Genomic DNA, 10,838 nt, shown 5'->3' on the forward strand with positions numbered 1-10,838 from the left:
GTTCAAAGAAATAGTATTAGAAAAGAAAATAGTAGAATAAATAGTATGTAAACTATGATATTAAAAATTAAAACAATTGTTAACTCCAGGGAAAATAAAAAAGTGATACAAAAAAGGAAATAAAATTGTTGTCATCTTTTTAGCTTACATGTGAATAACATTTCAGCAGTTATGACAATAAACAGTGAAATATATTGAGATAATTGGGGAGGGCAAATGTTTGCATGTCATGGAAGAAGAGATTAATCCTCATTTTCCCACAAATTAAAACTGAAAACTCAATAAATTGCAGTATAAAGATGGTAATTAGAAACTCGGAGGCAAATAAAAGTAACAACTGAAAGAGTTGGAAGAGGTTGCCACTGGAAATAAAATATGGTGGTTAGGGATACAAAGAACCTCTTTTTTCTGATAAATCATGTGGCACTCTTTGATTTTTTAAAGAATACATATTGTTAAAAATAAAAATAAAAGTAGGAAACTAAATTGTTTCTTTAGAGACACAGAGGGTTTAATAGGGCTTCTAGGAAAGGATAGGTGCTACTAGAAGGATATGTATTATCTCACTCAATTCTCAGTTCATTCTATGATATATGAAATTTTTATTCTAAAGAAATAAAATTTTCAAGAGAATAATTGCGGTGGCCAATGTCATGCAATTATTAAGTGGAAGTGTCAGGTTTTAAATCCATGTCTTTAAAGTAAGGACTGTCAGGTAGAAGGATGAATACAATATTCATAGGGAAAGTTGACATCTTAGATGGAACGTGAAACAGTCATAGAAACATGTAGAAACATGAAGGAAGAATATTCCAAGTATAGAGAATAGCTTTAGAAAAACCAGAGTTAGAAAAATGAAGAAGGCTTAGAGGCAAAGGACCTATTAACTAAGAGTAGGGAGATGAAATTCAAGGCCAAGTACAGAATCTTTTGACAATGTTTATCATCATTTTTGGCCATGTTAATTTTTTTCTGTTTTAAATTGTAACATGTTTCCCAGTCCCTTTTTAAAATTCTTCATATTAACACAAAACTGGTCACATGCAGTACTAATTGTGCTTTTCTGGATCAAAATAAAAATGAGAGTATTTACGTCTTACATAGGCATAAACACATACATAAATATCTACATACACAGATATAACGTAGCAATTAACAAGTTCCTATCTCTTGTCTTACTTGATTATTGCAACAAACCCCAAAGCTGGAGATTAGTTATCATTATTATTACACTTACTTTATAGATGGTCATGATAGCTGCTCCTAAAAGGTCATGATAGCTGCCCAAGGTTAGACAGTAGGTAAGAGGTACAATCAGAATCTGAACTCAGGTCTTCTGATGCCCAATCACAGTGTTCTATTATCACATACTGTCTTCTCTAAACCCCTATGAAGGTTTCTCTATACTTGCTCAACACCACAAAGTAAACTAAAAAAGAACAATACCTTACTATCAGACAGGTGGGATTGTTCAGACATTGACTTAGGAGTTTTATTACTAAGCCTGTTCTCAGTTGATCAGTCTGGAGCCAGGCCTACAGCACAGATAGAAAACAACTATTGAACTTAATGTTTTAAAAAATTCAGCAAAATTCAGACCAAGCAACTGGAAAATTTATTTTGCAGTTGTCAAATGTCTACTCAAGACTAAACATCTGGATAAACATTCAGTCATCCAGATGTTTTCAAATAGCTCAACATTTTGCAACCTGACTACCAAATATATAATCAATTGAATGCTTTGTAAATACCCAGATGTTTTAAACTTCTATGTATCTAATTGTGGATGAGTTATCTCCTTCCTTTCTTCCCACCACTAATAATTAACCTCTGTCATGAAATGCTTAAATATGATGAGGTACATGGAGAATCTTCATAGCCTGAGATATGAAAAGTATTATTTTTCTGGCTGGATATTTATATGGCCAAAACTATGTATTATTCATCATGGGGTGGGTTATGAAAAATCCTAACATTTCATTTGTTATTAATTAACACTGGCCCACCCACCGGAACACAGGAGCTGACTTTGTTCTCCAAATTTCTCCTGTGTCAAGTAGTATCCATCCTTTGCATTGCAAAGAATTATTATTTTCTAGAAGTTAGATCCTGTCTTCTACCCTTCAGCGATACAAGAGCACACAGAAAAGAGGAGGAAAAATAAAGTAACAGGTCAAGCCATGTCCTTCATTGGCCTCTTCCTAATTCTTGCCTTTTTCAAGAGAAAATCAACTCCCAGCTCTCTTATTAAGTCCCTTTAGGATTTCTTGGCCTCTGACATCAATTAATTAATTAATTTATTCTTTCACTGAGGATTGAACCCAATGAATGAAACATTGTATAAGATAATGTGGTAAGTAGTCAAAAAGAGGCATAATATCATAATGGTTTGGAGTTTATACTCTCCTATTCCCTTATCCTCTCCTTCTTCTATACTTTCCTATTCAATATTCATAATAGCTTCGAGAGATTGGTAATGTGATGCCAATTTTATTCATAAAGCTGCTGTAGCTCAGAGAGGTTAAGTAACTTGTAAAGGAAATGGGTCTTCAACCCAGACCTGACTCCAAATCCAGTAGTTTTTTTCAGTCAATCAAGTTTTCTAATATTGTGCTCAGTGAAAATCCTGGGACTTGAGATGTTAATTAGGTGTCTTGTGAAAAGGATTACTGTGACTGACTGTTTGTGTCTTCCCCCCCCCAAAATTCCAATGTTGGAACCTCATTCCCAGAGTGATGATGTTTGGAGGTGGGGCATTTGGAGGATGGTTAGATTATGAGGGTGGAGACCTCAGAAATGGGATTAGTGCCCTTATAAAAGAGTCTGCTGAGAGCTCCCCTCCTCCTTCCACCATGTGAAGACACAGTGAGAAAATGGCTAAAGATGACCATCTATGAACCACGAAGCCAGCCCATACTTTATTTATGCTCCCTCCTTTATTTTATGCCCCATTCCCACTTTTTGTTTCCATTAGCATTTTATTCTTTTCCAAGATATTGTCTTGCTCCTTTTCTGTTACCTTGCTTCTTAATAGTGTAGTCTGAGAATCAGCAGACACCAAGTCCGTGGGCACCTTGATTTTGGACTTCTCAGCCTCCAGAACTGTGAGAAATAAATGTGTATTACTTATAAGCCACTCCGTCTGTGGTATTATTCTTGCAGTGACTTGAATAGACTAAGACGAGGATGTTCCTTGGAAAAATGCTTTGTAGGAATTAGTTAACTTTAACAGCGTTTGCCAAACTTGTTTGGCTATAGAAGCTTTAGCCTAAAATACTTATAAATTCCTATAGTTCTAGCATTTTATAGAACAATTTGGGAAATCGTGCAGTATCACAGATTTACTCTCAATTATAGCTTAGTCATTGATGTCAAGAAATCCTCCTTCATTTCCTTTTAGAGATGTTTTTCTCATCTCCTTGCCATCAGCCAAGAGGGGGTACTCTCATATATTATTTGCTTGATGTGCCTTTTTGGGGTATGTTCTTATTCTTTCTTATCTGCCTAAACTTTATTTCACTAAGGCTGCCTCTTTTATTCTATGTCCCATCCCCACTTTTGGTTTCCATTAACATACTTTATTTTTTCTGAGACATTGTCTTGCTCCTTTTCTAGTACCTTGCTACTTAAAAGTGTAGTTACCAGCAGTATCAGCATCACCTAACAATGCAGAATCGAAGGCCCCACAGCAGACCTAATGAATCAGAATATACTTTTAGACAGAATTCCCAGGTAATCTCATGAACATGAAAGATTGAGAAATCTTGCTCTAGCACAGTATTTAAGCCCTCCCTTGGTTTGTCAACAATTATGTCCTCAAAGCTATAAAAAGATTAGTTGTGAAGAGTAGGTCCCATGCTGAAGAGTGAATTATATATAGATCATTAAACATGCATGTTTACACATACACTTAATAAAATCACAATTATGTCATTTTGTTACTACATGTCTTTCAAAAGTTCCCCATAGAGGCATGATAAAGTCTAAGTTCCACAGCATGAAAGACCTCATGATCTGGTCTTGCTTAGCCTGTCAGCCTCATATTTACCATATTTCCCCCAAATCTCACTGTTATTTATGTTCCAGACATACTGAATGACTGGAATTTGTTAAACACTCTGTTTTTTTTCTCTTGTCTCTGATACTTTGTTCATTTAGCCCTTTCTCTTGGTATGGCTTTCCTATTCCCTTTCACTTAGCCTATGCCTACTTGTCTTTTAGATCCCTCATAGGTGACTGTGCCTCTGTGAATTATTTGCTGGCCCTCTCGGGACCCCTAATCTCTCTATGGATTCATTTATTTCCTAAATAAATACATGCCCATACAGTACCAGCTACCTTTTCAATAGCATTTAACATAGTTATTACAATAGTTTGACTTATTGTTCTTACTAGATTAGAAATTATTTGATAAATATTTATTAAGTACGCCCAACTACACGTTTTATAAATGATTCCACACACAGAGAATGTGTGTGTGAAAGTCCTCTATTAAAAAGGAAAGGATCCAGTTGGATATCCTTGGTGTGGTCTCTATGAGATGTTAGAGACTTCATCTTAGACTTTTTGTGGACAGCTTTAATTCAAAAGTTTCACTCCTGTATCCGCCAGAGTGTCCTAATTTTTCATTAAAAAATATAGCTACCACAATAATCAAACTCAGTATTCTCATCTCAAGTAAAGGCTTAAAATGTGGTTATGCTGTGTTATAGGAGAGATTATACGTGCCAGGGAGAGACATAAGCTGTAGCAAAAAGGAATACGGCTCTGGGGCTAGACTTCTCTGGTACAAATCGCCATTCCAGCACTTATCTATTTGACCTTAGAAAACTTATTTCAACTTTCTAAGACTCCATTTGCTCATCTCTAAACTGAGAATAATAGTAATACTTCTAACTTACAGAGCTACTAAGGGATTGAATGAAAAACATATATAGCACTTAGCACAGGAACTGGAATAAAGTAAATACTCCATAAATACTTAGTACTACCACTACTGCTACTACTGCTATTACTACTACTACTACTGCTACTAATTATGCATAGGATTTATATTTGAAGAAAGTTTTCAAAGCAATATTATATCATACAAGAAGGTATTGCTGCTGGTAGAAAATTTGGGGTTCCTTTCCATAGATTGGAGACAATGATTTACCTTCTTTCCTTCTCCAAGAAATCAAAAGGAAACAATAGTCTTTCCTAATTGTAGTCCACTCAGTTTACCCAGACTCCCACACCAGCTCTAACAAATTGAGGATTGCCACCTGCAAGGTTGTAAGCAAATTGTCATTACTTTGCAGACCATAGGAAGTTCCAAAAATTTGTGGAAAAATACAGACATAAAAGAATCTCATTCGACACTCAAGTCCTTGGCTTGGGACAATAACAAAAATGTTCCCAAGGACAGCAGAAACCTTTTCCATTGTTCGACTCAGCATTCCATTCAAGACTTAATGACAGAAGGCATTGCAGTTGTAATTATTCTCCTCTGGGTCCCACCCAGGCTGCCTTCCAACAGCTTCTCTGTAGCCCTGCCCAAGCCCTGTAGAAGAGAAAAGGCACAAAGGGGGATATTTGCGGCCAGACTGTCTCCAATTAGTGAGAATGAGAACAATGATTAGTCTTTCTTCTGGGGCAGCTTGGAAAAAAAAATCCTGCATTTCTGGGTGGGATGGGGAAGGAATTTTTGGCTAATGAATCAAATTTTAACCCGGAATTTTCAGGGATCTACATTGACTGTGACCTATTTCTCTCAAAGCAATCAGAGCCCCAGAAACTCATAAGAAGTACGTGTCCAGTGGCCTTATAAAGGACCATATGGCTGCTAAATCACTGCTTCTCAAAGTCTAGGGCATGTAAAATTTACCTGGATGCTTGTTTTACAAAGGCAGGTTCCCATCTCTGGAAATTGAGTCAGTAGGCCTGGAATAGAGCTCAAGAACCTGAAATTTTAACGATAACCCCTCTCCCACAGAATAATTATATTCCAGGTGATCTGCATACCAAAGTTCAAGGGGGGAAAATTGCCCTGAATGGTGTCTGGGGACTAGCTGCTAACATTCCGAGGTTCAGGCCAGATCAAGCTGACTTTCTAGCTCATGCATGATAAAATTATGCTAAGACATTAATAGTTAGCATCAGGACTAAAGAATAACGAGCAGAATAAAAGTCAAATATCAGATTCAGTTCTAAGTCCTATACCGAAGGACTGGAAATGCATAATTTTCTAAGACTCCTGCTCTTCCTAAGATGGTGAGAAAAAAACAAGCTTGTTGTTTTGAGTAAGTGAGGCACTATGTTGTAAATGTGCTTGTAAATGGTAACATGCTCAACAAATATTTTTGTTTTGGTTAATATGACTCTTGCAGAACCAAATGCATTTTAACAGTGGGATCCCGAACATTCTAAAAGTTAAGCCATAGAAATAACTTTTGGGTAGAAATTTAAATAGAGATTTTAGAGCCACTAATAAATAGATTTTAGAACAAGTGAGGAGCTATCTAGGGTCTCCAAATCTCACTGTGTAGATTAGGAGTATATATTACAAATATATACATATTTATGCATATGCATATATGTATACAGCCACATATATGCAGTGTATATGACTAATTCCCTATCTTTGGAACCAGTAGTTCAAAGCCCCAGCATCTTCTATGACCTGGACTCACTCACTTTCTCCTGAAATTCTTACACTTCAGTGAAACTGATGAAAAAAAATCCTGTGACAACTTTTCCACTTTGTTTTGTAAACCCATCTGCTCATTAGTCAACTGCTTCTTGAATTCTTTTAAGCTGTAGAGAATTTTCTAAGTCAGCGCTAAGTCTTTTCTAAGTCTGGGGTTACTGGACTATTGAATTGTTGGGGAAAGAAACACCCTTGTTATTGGGTCTAGCTCATCCCAGAATTCTTTTTTTTTTTTTTAGATTTTTATTTTTATTTATTTATTCGACAGAGACAGAGACAGCCAGCGAGAGAGGGAGCACAAGCAGGGGGAGTGGGAGAGGAAGAAGCAGGCTCATAGCGGAGGATCCTGATATGGGGCTCGATCCCAGAATGCCAGGATCATGCCCTGAGCCGAAGGCAGACGCTTAACCGCTGTGCCACCCAGGCGCCCCTCATCCCAGAATTCTGTAGGATCCTGGGAAAATACCTCAGGGCCCAGCAGTAGTCCTGGGAATTCTCGGGAGCTCCTTCTCTGTACCTTAGTACTTGAGCAAATTTAGGAACAATTTGGCTATAGAGTATGTGAGAGCAGAAAATAAAAATGGAGATAAAAACTGGGGGCAGAGAGGGAAATAACATGAAGAAAAAAACTGAGAAAGAAGAGTCCCCAAGAAACTCTAGCCAAATATGCTTAATAATTTTTACATCTGGTGGGGAAATAGCCAGGAAAGAACCCCTATGTAGGTGGTGGGACCTGAGGGAATGTCAAGTTGATGAAGCTATCATTCACGTGCTCCAGCTTTGGCCCCCCTTACCCGTCCCACTCTAACATGCTGTTCCTTAGATCAGCAAAGGGTCTCCTCTCTGCAAATGTACCTTTAAATATCGAGGTCCTCTGTAGCCCCAGTGCCTCAGCCTTCAGGAGAGCAGAGGGCTTAAGTCAAAAGGCTGCTCAGGGACAGCCACTACTAATAAGCAGAAAGTCAGAGGAAATGGATACTTAACCTCCACCATACCCAGTATATCACACCTCCCTCACAGCCCAGAGGAGGCCCCAAAGAGGCAGGCTGAGTGCTTCCAAGCATGAGTGCTGGCAATGCTGGATGTTGCTGACAGTTCGGTGCATAGACAACTGAGGAAAACTGGTGGGTGTAAAGGGAAGTCCAGAGTGTTTTTCACTTTTATTAGTTGTGCCCTGAAGCAATTTGCTTTAAGCTCTGTCAACCCAGTTTCTCGATCTATCAAATAAGATGGACAGTATCTGCCCCAATTCCAACAGCATAGGATTGCTAAGAAAATTGGAGTCAGAATTCAGTATGAAATGGCATCTGGCCATCTACTCACGATGTGTTCTCCTCATTCCTATAAAGAAACTAAGAAAATATTGAGCAAAATAAAATTTACTGACAACATTGAGAACTGCACCTATTCTATTTCTACTCTTCCCTGTCAGTACTCTAGTTCAATACCAGCCACTGCTGGACACTTGGAACTTGCTGATTTCCTGGCTTCTGTTATTGGCCTCCATTAATGCATTTTCTATAGAGGATACATAGGAATTGTAAACAATTTATTATTAAATATATCATGCATACAGAAAAGCATGTGTGATATAGTTGTAGAGTTTAAGAATAACAATAAACAAGCACCTACTTCATAAATAGATTACCACCAATACCTACAACTTCCTGTGAGTCCCTTTCTGACTATATTCCCCTCCCTTTTCCTGAATGCTAACTACAATGCTATATTTTATCATTTGTTTGCTCTTCTTTGTATCTTTACCACAAAAGTATGTGTCCTTAAATAATAAATTGATTAGTTTTGCCTCTTTATTATAAACTTCATTTAATGGAATCATACTAAGTATTCTTTTCTTACTTGCTTTTTCTTGTTCAGTGTAGAGTTCCCAAGATTCATCCTTATTCATGCATACAGTCCTTTAAATTTTATAGTTGTATAGTATTCCACTGCATAGCTAAACGTAATTCATTATGCCTTCTTCTACTGATGTACATAAGGGTTATTCCAGTGTTTTGCCTATATATCTTCTCTGGTACATATTTCAGTTTTTCAAAGACTATCTCCAGGAGTGGAAAGAATTGCTGGTCATGAGGTACACATACATCTTAACAGTTATACAGAAGTGTTTACCAATGGAGAGATTATACCAATTTATGATTTCACCAAAAGTGTATGAGCTCCTCTTATTCCATATCCATACACGCAGTTGGAATTGTTAGATTTTATAGTTCTAGCCAATGCGTTAGTTTTCATTTGCATTTCCAGATTATTAATGAATGAGGGTGAATATATTCAGATGTTATATTGGGCATTCATGTGTCTTCCTTTCTGAATTACCTGCTACAATGGTCTATTTTTATATTGGGTTGTTTCTTTTCTTGTTTATATATTCTGAATGCTAATTATTTTTCAGTTATTTGTTACAAGTATCTTTGTTGGGTGTGTGGCTTATCTTTCATTTTATTTATGATATCTTTTTTATATTTAACCCATTTTTTTATTATTATGTTATGTTAGTCACCATACAGTACATCATTAGTTCTTGATGTAGTGTTCCATGATTCATTGTTTGCACATAACACCCAGTGCTCCACGCAATACATAAAAACATGGAATGCTTCACAAATTTGCGTGTCATCCTTGCACAGGGGCCATGCTAATCTTCTCTGTATTGTTCCAATTTTAGTATATGTGCTGCTGAAGTGAGCACTATGATATCTTTTGATGAAAAATTATTCCTAATTTTAATGTAAAATTTATCAGATATTTTCCTTTATGGTTTACATATTTTGAGTCTTGCACATAAATCTTTTCCTATCCTAAGGTCATGAAGAATTCTACTATATTGATTCTAAAATTTTTAAAGTTTTGCATCCCAAATTTATTCTATCTGAATATTTTTTAAAAGATTTATTTATTTATTTGACAGAGAGCAAGCGCACAAGCAGGGGGAGTGGGAGAGAGGGAAGCAGGCTCCCTGCTCAACAGGGAGCCTGATGCAGGGCTCAATCCCAGGACCTCAGGATCATGACCTGAGCTAAAGGCAGGTGCTCAACCGACCTAGCTACCCAGGTGCCCTCTGAATATTTTAAAAACATTTTTTTAGTACAAAGTGTATTCATATATAGAAAAGTTCATAAAATGTAAATTAATTAATTATCACAAAATGATCGCCTGTGTAACTACCTCCCAGGTCAAGATATAGAAGATATGCAGTCCTTCGGAGTTCTCCCCATGTTCTCTCCCAGTTACTATTCCTTGACTACCCCACCAAGTATAGCTACCATTTTGACTTCTAACTCAATAGTTTGGTTTTGCCTGTTTTCAAAGTTTATGTAAATGGAATCAAAAGGTATGTAATGTTCTGTGTTCAGCTTCTTTCATTCAACAATATGTTTTTGATGTTCATCTGTGTTGTTGCATTTAACAGGTTGTTGATTTTCATTGAGATATGAAATACATTATTGAATGAATTATAATACAATTTATCTACTCTACAGTTGATGACAGTTATTGTTTCTAGTTTGCGTTGTTATCAGTAATACTTATCAATATGAACATTGTACATGTCTATTAGAAAAACATGCCATTATTTCTGTTGGGTATATACCTAGGAGTAGAATTTCTGGGTAATAAAGTATGGGTATGCACAGCTTTAGTAGATATTTTGAGATTTCCGAAATAGTCATACCCATTTACCATTCTGCCGGCAGTGCGTGAGGACTGTGGGTGTGCCACATCAATGCCAGTAAATGACATAGTTAGTCTTTAACTTGAGCCATTCTGATGGATGTGTAGTGGTACCTTGTTTGGTTTTAATCTGCAATTTCCTAATTATTAGTAAATATGAGCACCTCTTCGTATATGTATTGATTTATTGGATATCTTCTTTTGTGAAGTATATATTTAAGTCTTTTATCCAGTTTTTAATGAATTGTCTGAAATTCTTATTGATTGAAATTTACGTATATTGGATACCTGCACTGGGTTATATATTTCAAATAGATACAACTCCTTTGTCAGTTATATGTGTTGTATATACATATGTATGTATATATACGACTTGCGTTTTTATTCTCTTAATGCTATCTTTTGATTATCAGGAGTTCTTAAATTTAATATTATTCAATTTATCAGTATTTTCCTT

The 10,838-nt window shown here is 36.4% G+C and overlaps 1 non-coding gene across 1 annotated transcript; it reads right to left on the reverse strand.

Moving 5' to 3' along the window:
- Window positions 1-9,294: 9,294 nt before the first annotated feature.
- LOC121102153 lies at window positions 9,295-9,401 on the reverse strand. The gene has a single exon (XR_005834241.1). It is a non-coding gene; the product is annotated as a U6 spliceosomal RNA (small nuclear RNA).
- Window positions 9,402-10,838: the final 1,437 nt, after the last annotated feature.

The sequence above is a fragment of the Ursus maritimus genome, unplaced genomic scaffold, assembly GCF_017311325.1.
Source record: "Ursus maritimus isolate PB19 unplaced genomic scaffold, ASM1731132v1 scaffold_12, whole genome shotgun sequence".
Lineage (NCBI taxonomy): Eukaryota > Metazoa > Chordata > Mammalia > Carnivora > Ursidae > Ursus > Ursus maritimus.